Source organism: Galeopterus variegatus, unplaced genomic scaffold (assembly GCF_000696425.1).
Source record: "Galeopterus variegatus unplaced genomic scaffold, G_variegatus-3.0.2 Scaffold4819, whole genome shotgun sequence".
Lineage (NCBI taxonomy): Eukaryota > Metazoa > Chordata > Mammalia > Dermoptera > Cynocephalidae > Galeopterus > Galeopterus variegatus.
Window position 1 is genome coordinate 42,255 of NW_007730930.1, and position 10,556 is coordinate 52,810.

Sequence of the window (10,556 nt, forward strand, 5' to 3'; positions counted from 1 at the left end):
GTTCATTTTACTAATTCTTTTACAAATACAGAAGTAAGGCTGCACATTTAAAAAAGGCATTAAATATGAATGCAAGTCTTCAAAAGGGTAATAATAATTTGTTATGAATGCATATATCCTCTTCAGTTTTAAGTGTACTCTGAAGATGCCTTATTTCTAAAGAAGTTTAGGTTAAAAATATGCCTCTTCTAATCCTAACAGGATTTTTTAAAAACTATGTTACATGAACCAAATGTATTGGAACTTTATCATTAACATCTTCAGGCTGCTGAGGAAGTAGGGAGTTGATCATAACAATGTCTTTCAAAAATGTTAGATCCCATCGCACAGGCATGTTGCTCCATGAGCAGTACTCGGAGAGCTGAAATGTCTGACAGTCCAGATCCCAACTGATACACTTAAAATAACTCTGGTAAGTGGGCACAAATCCATTCTAGAATGTTCCATAATAGACACCAGTTTTGAAAAGTGAGTACAAGGTCCAAGGATAGCCAATTTATTCTTATCTTTTTAAAAGTATTAGTATCATACTATTGATTTCTTAAAAACTGAAACTTGGGACATTTAAAAAAATGAAAATTAATAAGTAATGGGGCAAGAATGGGATCAAGTAGAAGGAGGAAGCAACCTGTCACTGTCTTTGTCTATATAAATCATTTTCTGGGAGCAGAAATGACAAAAATCTAGGAGGAGAGCAAGTCTATCACACATGAAATCTGCCTCTGTTTGAGTGCTACAGACTAAAAGTTGAAATCATATTTAGAAGTTTTATATTACATTATATCTGCACTAAGACATGTCATAGTATCTGAGGTATTGGCAAAAGAGAGAGGTTTAAATGGTTTTCTGAATGCTGCCATGTTCAGATTTGAGCAGATCTCTGGCATTGACTAATTCTATGGATCAAGAATTATGGTACCAGAAAAAAAGTTGTCTAAAGTTCCAGTAAAAATAACATAATTAAAGAAACAATGTTTAAGTACGTAAGAATGAATGATGGTATGTTGGAAAGTAATTTGAGCAAATGGGCAATTGATAGTTCTGAGCTCTTAGCCTGGCTGGATTTTGGACAGGCTTCGAGAAAGATCAGAGGAGTGTTTTGGTGTCACTTACTTCTGTTATCCAAAACTTCGTAGTTACTATTGTACACCCTGGGTCAAGCTCGGATAGATCTAGTCACATTAAGACTTTTTTTTCTCTGCTTTTTGTAAAATGTTTTGGATTATAAATCAAAACCAGTTACTGCAATTTTACACATCATAAGTAACTGACAAGGTGGCATTTTTTGCTAGCATGGCAGTAGTTTCTGTAAATCATCATTGGTAATTGACACTGTTTACCTTCTGAAACAGCTTCACATTGAGGAAGCAGGTAGGAAGAAGGTTCAATCTTCCCACACGATCACAATTTACCCTGGTTTGGACAAACAAATTCCACACCAGCCAGAAGCTGAGCAACCGCTCCTTAGGGTACATGGAGACTGTTCCAGGCAGCCGAGTTCTGTTCCTGCTCTACCCGATGGCTCCTTACACAGAATTCAAAGACCAGAACTCCCAAGAGAGAAAGATGAACCTTGATACATTACACCCTAGAATGTGTCCGTTATGTAAATAATTTAATGTACATATTTATGTACATGATGAACAATTTCAGAGAAAAAATTAAGTTGATAAAATTGACACAAGAAAAAATAGAAAACTTACACAGTGCCAAGGATGATGCAGTGAATAAACTAAAAATACTCATATAATGTTCTGAGACATTTGCATGAATCAAGACTTTGCAGCCTTAAAAACCAAAAGATTTTTGTACTGTATGAAAATGGTTAGAAGACATACAAGGCTACCCAATTTATTTTATGAAGCCATAAAAACACTGAATACCAACATAGCAAGCAACCATAATTTCTGTTTCTCTCTCTCTGTTCCACACACAATCTCACACAAAAAAATACCTGAGCCAATGTTATTTATAAATATAGATGAGAAAATCCTAAATGAAAAGCCTAGAAACCATATATTAAATGACTAACTTACCACAATGAAGTATGTTTCATTCTAGGGATATAAGCAGGAATGCTTGATATTTGGGAATTTATTACATAATTTAACTTATTAAGAAGTCCAATAAGTGAAATCAAGTAATAATTTCAGCAGATGTTGCAAAGATGTTTGGTGTAATTATCATTTTTAAAAATTATGTTTTAATTGACAAAAATTTTGTATACTTATTGTGTATATTTTGAAATATGTATGCATTGTGGAATGGCTAAATCCAGCTAATTAACATATGCATTACCTCACATACTGATTTTTTTGTGGTGAGAACACTCAAAATCTACTCTGTTAGCAGTTTTCAATAATACAATATATTGTTATCAACTATAGTCACCACGTTGTATGATAGAGCTCTTGAACTTGAGTCTAACTAAAATTTTTGACCAATATCTCCTCAGTCCTCCCCTCCCTAGCCCCTTATAACTAACATTCTAGTCTTTGCTTCTATGAGGTTGACTTTTTTTAGATTCCACACTAAGTGAGATTATGTAGTATTATGTTTCTGTGCCTGGCTTATTTCACTTAAGGTTCATCCATGTTGTCGCAAATGACAGGATTTTCTTCTTTTTTTAAGGTTAAATAATCTTTTGTTGTGCACGTACGTATACAATATTTTCTTTATCCTTCATCCATTGATGGACATGTAGGTTGATTCCATCTCTTGGCTATTGTGAATAGTGCCGCAATGAACACAAGAGTGCAGGTATCTCTTTGACATACTGATTTCATTTCCTTTGGATATATACAAGGGTGCTTCGAAAAGTTCATGGAAAATGAGAATTAAAAGATAGTACAAATCTTTCCCTGAACTTTTTGAAGACTTCTCATACCCAGTAGTCGACTGCTGGATCTAATGGTAGTTTTGTTTTTAATTGTTTGAGGAACCACCATAGTGTTTTCCATAGTGGCTGTGCTAATTTACATTCCCACCAACAGTGTGTAAGGGCTCCCTTTTCTCCACATCCTCACCAACACTTGTTCTCTTTCGTCTTTTTATTAATAGCCACTCTGACAGGTGTGAGGTGGTATCTCTTGGTTTTAATTTGCATTTTCCTGATGATTAGGGATGTCAAACATTTTTCATAAACCTATTGACAATTTACATGCCTTCTTTTGAGAAATGTCTATTCAGGTACTTTCCTCAGTTTTTAAATCAGATCATTTGTTTTCTTGCTAGTGAGTGTTTAAGTTCCTTGTATGTTCTGAATATTCACCTCTCATCAGATGAATGGTTTGCAAATATTTTCTCCCATTCTGTGGTTGGTCTCTTCACTCTGTCGATTATTTCCTTTGCTGTGCAGAAGGTTTTTCACTTGCTGTAGCCCCATTTATCTATTTTTGCTTTTGTTGCCTGTGCGTTTGGGGTTATAAACAAAAAGCTATTGCCCAGACCAACATCATGGAGCTTTCTCTTTATGTTTTCTTCTACTATTTTATAGTTTCAAGTTTAAGTCTTTAATCCATTTTGAGTTGATTTTTTGTCCTATTTCCTCTTTTGTTTTTAAAAAATTATTTATTATTGTTATTATTATTATTATTTTACATTCTATGATGTTGTTGCAGAGCTGTTGAGGGGTATGGGGAGAGGGGAAAGTGGAGGGGGATATGGTGGCAGGAAGAGGAAGAGGGGGGCATGGTCAAGGCCCATGGCACACCCCTCACTCTGGCAGAAGCCCCAGAGGGGGCTTCTGGTGGTAGCTCGGTCATTGCTGGGCTGGATGTGGATGTGGGGGGATGGTGTGGCTGAGGTCCTTGCCTCCACACCACCCTGCCTCAGGAGCCTGGGGCACTTCTGGAAGTGGTCTGGTGGTTGTCACTGGGCTGGATGCAGATGTCAGGGGTGTGTGGCTAAGGCCCTTGGCCCCCCCGACCCTATCCTTGGAGCCTGGGGCCCTTCTGGAGGTGGCCTGGTGGTCATTGCTGGGCTGGATGCAGATGGTGGGGAGGCGTGATAGAGGCCCTTGGACCCCACGCTTCCAGTGTTGGCTCAGTGGTCATCGCTGGGCTGGATGCAGACATTGGGGGGACATAGCTGAGCCTCTTAGCCATTCCCCCACTCCGGCTTGGGAGCCTAGGGAGTTTCCGGTCCTTCTAGGTTTTATAGGTGTTCTTTGATGGTATTAGGCCTTTACTGGTTAATATCAGAACTTTATCTCTTATCTGTGGGTTTTTTGTTTTTTCTTTTAGTTCTGTGTTGGATTATTCACTATTCCCACTACTTAAATTCTATACTGGAACTAATTTATTGTCCTTTGCTTACTTCTAAAATGGGGAAACTTCCTGTGGGAACCAGCACTTGAGCTCTGTGGTTGAGCTAAATTGCTGCTTTGCTGCTGATTCTCTGGGGGAGGCTTTTTGTGCAGCTCAGGTTTTAACTGTTGACCTCTTAAGCACTTCTGGGTCTTGTGAGGTCTGGTACTCCTGGGTCATGTGGAAACTCTGGTCTGGGCCTGAGTCTTTTCAGCAAACTGTGCTCCTGCAGTTCTGTATTCCTGACCAGTATACACTGAGTGACCTGTGCTGATTGGATGGCAGATCAGCTGTCTATGCTGTGCCCCAGTGTTCCCCTGGTGGGCCCATCTTCTCCACCTCCTGTACTCCAAACACTTCCCATGGGATGGACTGTGTAACAGTCCCTTGCAATGACTCACCTGCCTCTGAGTGGCTCCTTTTTTCAGTTGTGGGAGGGAGTGACACTGGGACCATCTATTCTGCCATCTTGACTTGAAGTCTCTAGTTGATTTTTGTATATGGTGTGAGGTAAGAATCTAATTTCATTCTTCTGCATGTGGACATTGAGTTGTGACTGTCCTTTCTCTAATGTGTGTTTTTCACCCTTTGTTGAACACCAATTAATCATAAATGTATGGATTTATTTCTGGGCTCTCTATTCTGTTCTATTGGTTTATGTGTCTGTTTTTATGCCAATACCATGCTGTTTTGATTACAATAGCTTTGGAATATATTTTGAAGCCAGGTAGTGTGAAGCCTCTGGCTTTCATTTTTTTGCTTAAGATTGCTTTGGCTATTCAGGGTCTTTTGTGGTTGCAACACATTTTAGAATTATTTTTTCTTTTGATAGGGATTGCATTGAATCTATAGATTGCTTTGGGTAGTATGGACATTTTAATAATATTAATTCTTCCAGTCCATGAACACTAGATATCTTCTCATTTATTTGTGTCTTCCTCAATTCTTTCATCAATGTTTTATAGTTTTTAGTGTAAAGGTCTTTCACTTCCTTGGTAAAATGGTATAATAATTATTGTTATTTTTTCCTTTTCACTGAATGCTCATTTATTTTAAGCTATATCAGTGTATTTTTATGTATCTTCTAGCTTATTACCTGTAAATAGTGATAGTTTTATCTTTTCCTGTTGCTTTACATCTTCTATTTGTTATTTCATGTCATTGACCACAGTTTGCAGAACAAGTTAAATACATAAAAATATGCCAACAATTCAGTTAGAAAATACAAAAAAACATTTATTCACAATTGGCCAAGGGCTGTAAAGTATTTAGGTGGAAAGCTACCAGAGGCCATGAATATCATGGCAAAGGCTTCTTAAACTATATATCAGAATCATCAGTAACCTCCATATTGCTAAAACCAAAGTATATTTCTCGACCTTTATCTTAGCTTTTTCTCATCAAACTTTTTATTTTGCAGTTTTAAGATACATAAAAGTTGGAAGAATAGTACATATACCCTTCATCCAGATTTGCCAATTGTTATTGTATAAGTATGTACACAAACACACACACACACGTTTTTTGTTTTATGAACTACTTGAGAATAAGTTGCAGACAATTTGCCCCTTTTCTCTTAGATACTTCAGCCTGTATTTCCTTAGGATAAGGAGAGTCCCTTATATAGCCACAGTACAATTTTTAAAATCAGGAAATTTAGCCTTAATGCAATACTATTGTCCAATATGTAGTATACAAATTTTGCAAAGTGTCCTTAATAACAATTTTTTTTTTTGCTGATCCATGATCCAATCCAGCATCACACACTGCCTTTAGTTGTCATATTTCTTCAGTCCCCTGTAATGTGGAACAATTCCTTACAGGTAAATTATTCTGTAGAAAGGTCCTCAGATTGGATTTGTATGTTGTTTCCCCATGATTATTTTCAATTTATACATTTGGGTGGGGGCAGGGATAACATAAGAGATGCTTTATCCTTTTCAGTGCATCACATCAGGAGACACATGATATCAGTTTATTTCATTACTGGGTGACACTACCTTTGTACACTTGGTTAAGGTGGTGCCTCCTCAAGCTGGTGTCTGTGTCCTTTGGACATGTCCCATCCCGTCATTTAAATTTTATTTAGCATATCTTTATTTTCTGGCTCAACAAGATATCCCAGATTATCATATACTTTCCTGGCTCCAGTCCTAAACTAAATCATTTCTTCAAAAAGCCTTGGTTTCTTTTAGTGGGAATAGTTTTAGAACTCAAATTTCCAGTGCTAGGTGTGCTCATTGCTATAGGGTGGCCACTGTTGTCTAGGCTCTTTTGTAAATTCATCATGATACTTTCAATTCCAATCCAACAATCCAAAATCACAGGGTTCTTCCTTTCCTTTATCCATTCCATATCTGTTTTGTCTTTCTCCAACATTGATTACCCTGGTTTCCAAAAACTTTGATATGTTTATTCATTTCCTAAATCTTCAACTTATCTTTTAAAACCCACCCTTTTTTTTTGTCTTTTTTTGTGACCGGCAACGGGATCACAACCCTCGGTGTCACACCCGTACTGTGACCGGCAACGGGATCGCAACCCTTGGTGTCGCGCCCGCATCGTGCTCAACCAGTAAGTGGACCGGTCTCTACATGGGATCCGAACCCTCGGCGGGAGTGCCGCCACGCTCCCAAGCGCCACACTCTACCGAGTGCGCCACCGGGCCGGCCCTAAAACCCACCCTTTTAAAACACTCTCTCTTGGCCTTTGTTACAATACTCTGCATAGGTTCTCCTCTAACCTGAAGGCTATTTCTTCTGAGTCTACTTTGTAGGCTCCTCCTTGTAGATCTTGCCTTTACATATTCGAGTACTTCAGGATGTCTCCGGCTCACTTCCCTCCCCTTCCCTTCCTATGCATGTTGTATAGTGTGTAGGACCCTTATTACCTTTACTCTGGTGATTCACAAATTGGTAACTTTAGCCTTGATCTCTTCTCTGAACTGTAGACTCATTGATAACTTCTATTTAAACTTGATATGCTTCTGATTTTCTATTCTATCCTTAAATCTGTTCCCTTCTTCTTCTGCATTTCAGGAAATGGCACCACCGTACACTCCATTGTTCAGATCGAAACCAGGTAATCTTTGTATTCTGTTTTTTTGGGGTTTTTTAACTTTTAAATTTTTAAATTAATATTATTATTTTTCTTACATTCGATGATGTTGTTGCGGAGCAGTTGGGAGGGAGAGGGAGAGGGAGATGAGAAAGGGGAAGGAAATGGGATGGAAGAAGGAGGAAGGAGGAGGGGAGGGATTGGCGCCAGGGCACCCCCCTCATTCCCACAGGGGAGACCAGGGGGCTTCCAGCAGTGGCTTCATCATTGCCAGGTTGGGTGCAGATGTCAGGCGGATGTGGCAAAAGGCCTCACCCCTCACTGCCCCAGCTTGGGAGAGCCCAGGGCACTTCCTGTGGTGGTGGGCTTGGTGGTTGTCTCTGGGAAAACCAGGTAATCTTTGATTTCTCCTGTTTATATAACTTCCTCACTGCATTCATTCTATCTTCAGATCCTATAAACAGTACTTCTAGAGTATAGCTCAGGTTGTCCACTTCTTCCCATCCCCATATCACCTACCTGTCTAAGCCACTAGTGTTCCATGCCTGGACTCCTCATCACCTCCTATATGGAGGCCTTGCATCTACTCTTGTATGGCTCTAATCTTTTCCTCACAAGGCACTTGCTAGTGGCTTCAAAATACAAATTACCTACCAAGATTTAATGAAACCTTCAGTGATCTGCCTCTTTCGTCAAACCCATCCCACACTTCTCAAACTGGCTAGCATCTTTCCTGTTTCTAAGAACTTACTCATATCCTCTCTTGCCTCACACACTGGAACTTTCCACTTGATTTGCCCCTGCTTGGAACACTTCCTCTGGCTTGTCCCATGACTGCCCACACTCCTCCCTCAGGCTTCACTGAGGTCTCCCACGAACACCCTATCTGAAGTAGCTTCAACACATCTCTCCATTTTATTCATATCTCTTAGCACAATTTGTGGTCATCTTAGTTTTTTACTTGTTTACCTTTTTATTTGTCTTCTTCAGTAGAAAGCAAACCCCTCGAAGTCAGGAACAAGAACTCTTTTGTCTGATTTATTCCTGTATCCTCAGTACCTGCTTCCCACACTGCATGACCCACTCAAGAAATGTCTTGAATAAATGAGTCAGGAGAGACTGGCATTGTGCAGGGTGGGAGTGCCCTGCCTGTGATCTCAAAGAGTCTATAATGGACATGGCTCTAGAGTGGAGATGCAAGTGAATTAGCATTTGAGACCATGAGATATCCAAATCATCTGAATACCTCTTGTTCTGACTCCAAGCCTTCTGATTACAGTCTGTGTTTCTGTGTAGTTTGTACAGGAAGTGAATGCACTGTTAGGGCTGTGGACATCTGGTACCGTTGGTAATTCTATTTTAAATCTAAGATTGATCACTTGGCTTTCTTGTTCTATCATTAGTCTTGTTAGCTTGGTTATATGAGGGACATTATGGTGCCTGCAAACATCACTTATGATTCTGCAAAGATAAAGAATTTACTTTGGTGGTGGATTTTATCAAGGTGATGCTACCTCTCTTGTTCTTAGAGACTTACTGGTTTTCCTTTTCCTTTATACTTCAAAAATGATTGCTATTATTGGAATTTAGAAGAGAAGGGTCAAAAACATGTATTGATCACAAGTGTGTGCCACGCGTTATTCTAGGTGCTTAGAAAACATCAAGGAACAGATGAGCATCCCTGCCACTGTGGAGCTTTTGTTCTAGTGTGGGAGGTGAACAATACGAAGTAAGTATAACATATGAACAAACAATAATAATACTAGATTATTGTAAGCGCTGTGGGATAAAACAAATACTAGAGCAGGATAAGAGGGCTTGAGACTGCTGAGAGGGGCAGATTGCAGTACTAAATAGCGTGGTGCGTGTAAGTTTCATTAACAAAATGAAATTTGGGCAAAGACTTGAAGGAAGTGAAGGTGTTGGCCAAGTGTCACTGAGAGGAAGAGTGTTCTAGGTAGAGGGAATGACCAGAGCAAAGGCTCTGAGGTGGGGTGGCAGTGGGCCTGGCAGAGATAAGGTTCAGCCAAGAGGCCAGTGTGTCTAGAGCAGAGTGGGACGAGCACGGGAGGTAGTAGTAGGAGAAGAGACCATAGAGAGAAAATGTGGAGGTGAGAATAGATGATTCGGTGTCTTTTAGGCCATTGTAAAGACTTTGGATTTTACTGTGAAGTGGAGAACCTCTGTAGGCCTTTGAATGTAGCTGAAGTACAATCTGATTCATATTTTAAAAGAAAGCATCACTTTGGCTACTATCCTCAGAATCATCTATAACAGGTCAAGGACAAAGAAAGGAGAGACCACTTAGGAGGTTCTGCAATAATCAAAAAGAGAAATAGCAGAAGCTTGGCCAAGGGGGTAATGGCGAAGATTGGATCCTGGTAAATCCAGAAGAATATTTTGAAGGTAGAACTAGCAGGATTTCCTGAGATTGGGTACAGAATGCAAGAGAAAGAGAAGTTAAGGATGACTGACAGGGTTTTGGTTTGAACAGACGGAGGAATAAAGTTCCTCTTTATTGAGATTTGTGGAAGCAGGTTTGGGGTGGGAGATGTTGGAATTAAGAGATAAGTTTGAGACAGGTTAATTTGTTTGCTTGTTATCCATGTAAGTGGAAATTTCAAGTAGTATAGAGGAGCTGCAGGTTTGGAAGTAATGACTGGCCTGGAGATATAAATTTAGAAATCTCTATAGATGCATATAGATGACAAGGCCATGGGCCTTGATGGGATCATCAATAGATGAATGTAGGTAGAGAAGATAACCAAGGAATGATCCTTGGGGCACTCCAGTGTGATGAGGGTACAAGAGGAGGAACTAGCAAAGGAGACTGAGAAAGAGTGGAGCACTTCATGGAAATGAAGTGGGAAGAAAACCACGAGATTGTCATGTCCTGGAAGGCAAGTGAAGTGTTTCAGAGACAAGGAAATGATCAACGGTGCTGCTATGGTTTGAATGTTTGTGTCCCTCCAAAACTTATATGTTGAAAACTAACCACCAGTGTGATGATTTTAGGAGGTAGGACCTCTGGTGGGTGATGAGGTCACGAGGGCAGGATGGGATGAGTGCCCTTACGAAAGAGGCCACAGAGAGCCGCCTTGCCCCTTCCATCGTACGAGGGTGCAGTGAGAAGGTGCTGTCTATGAACTGAGAAACAACCGGCTCTCACCATTCATTGAATCTGCTGGCATC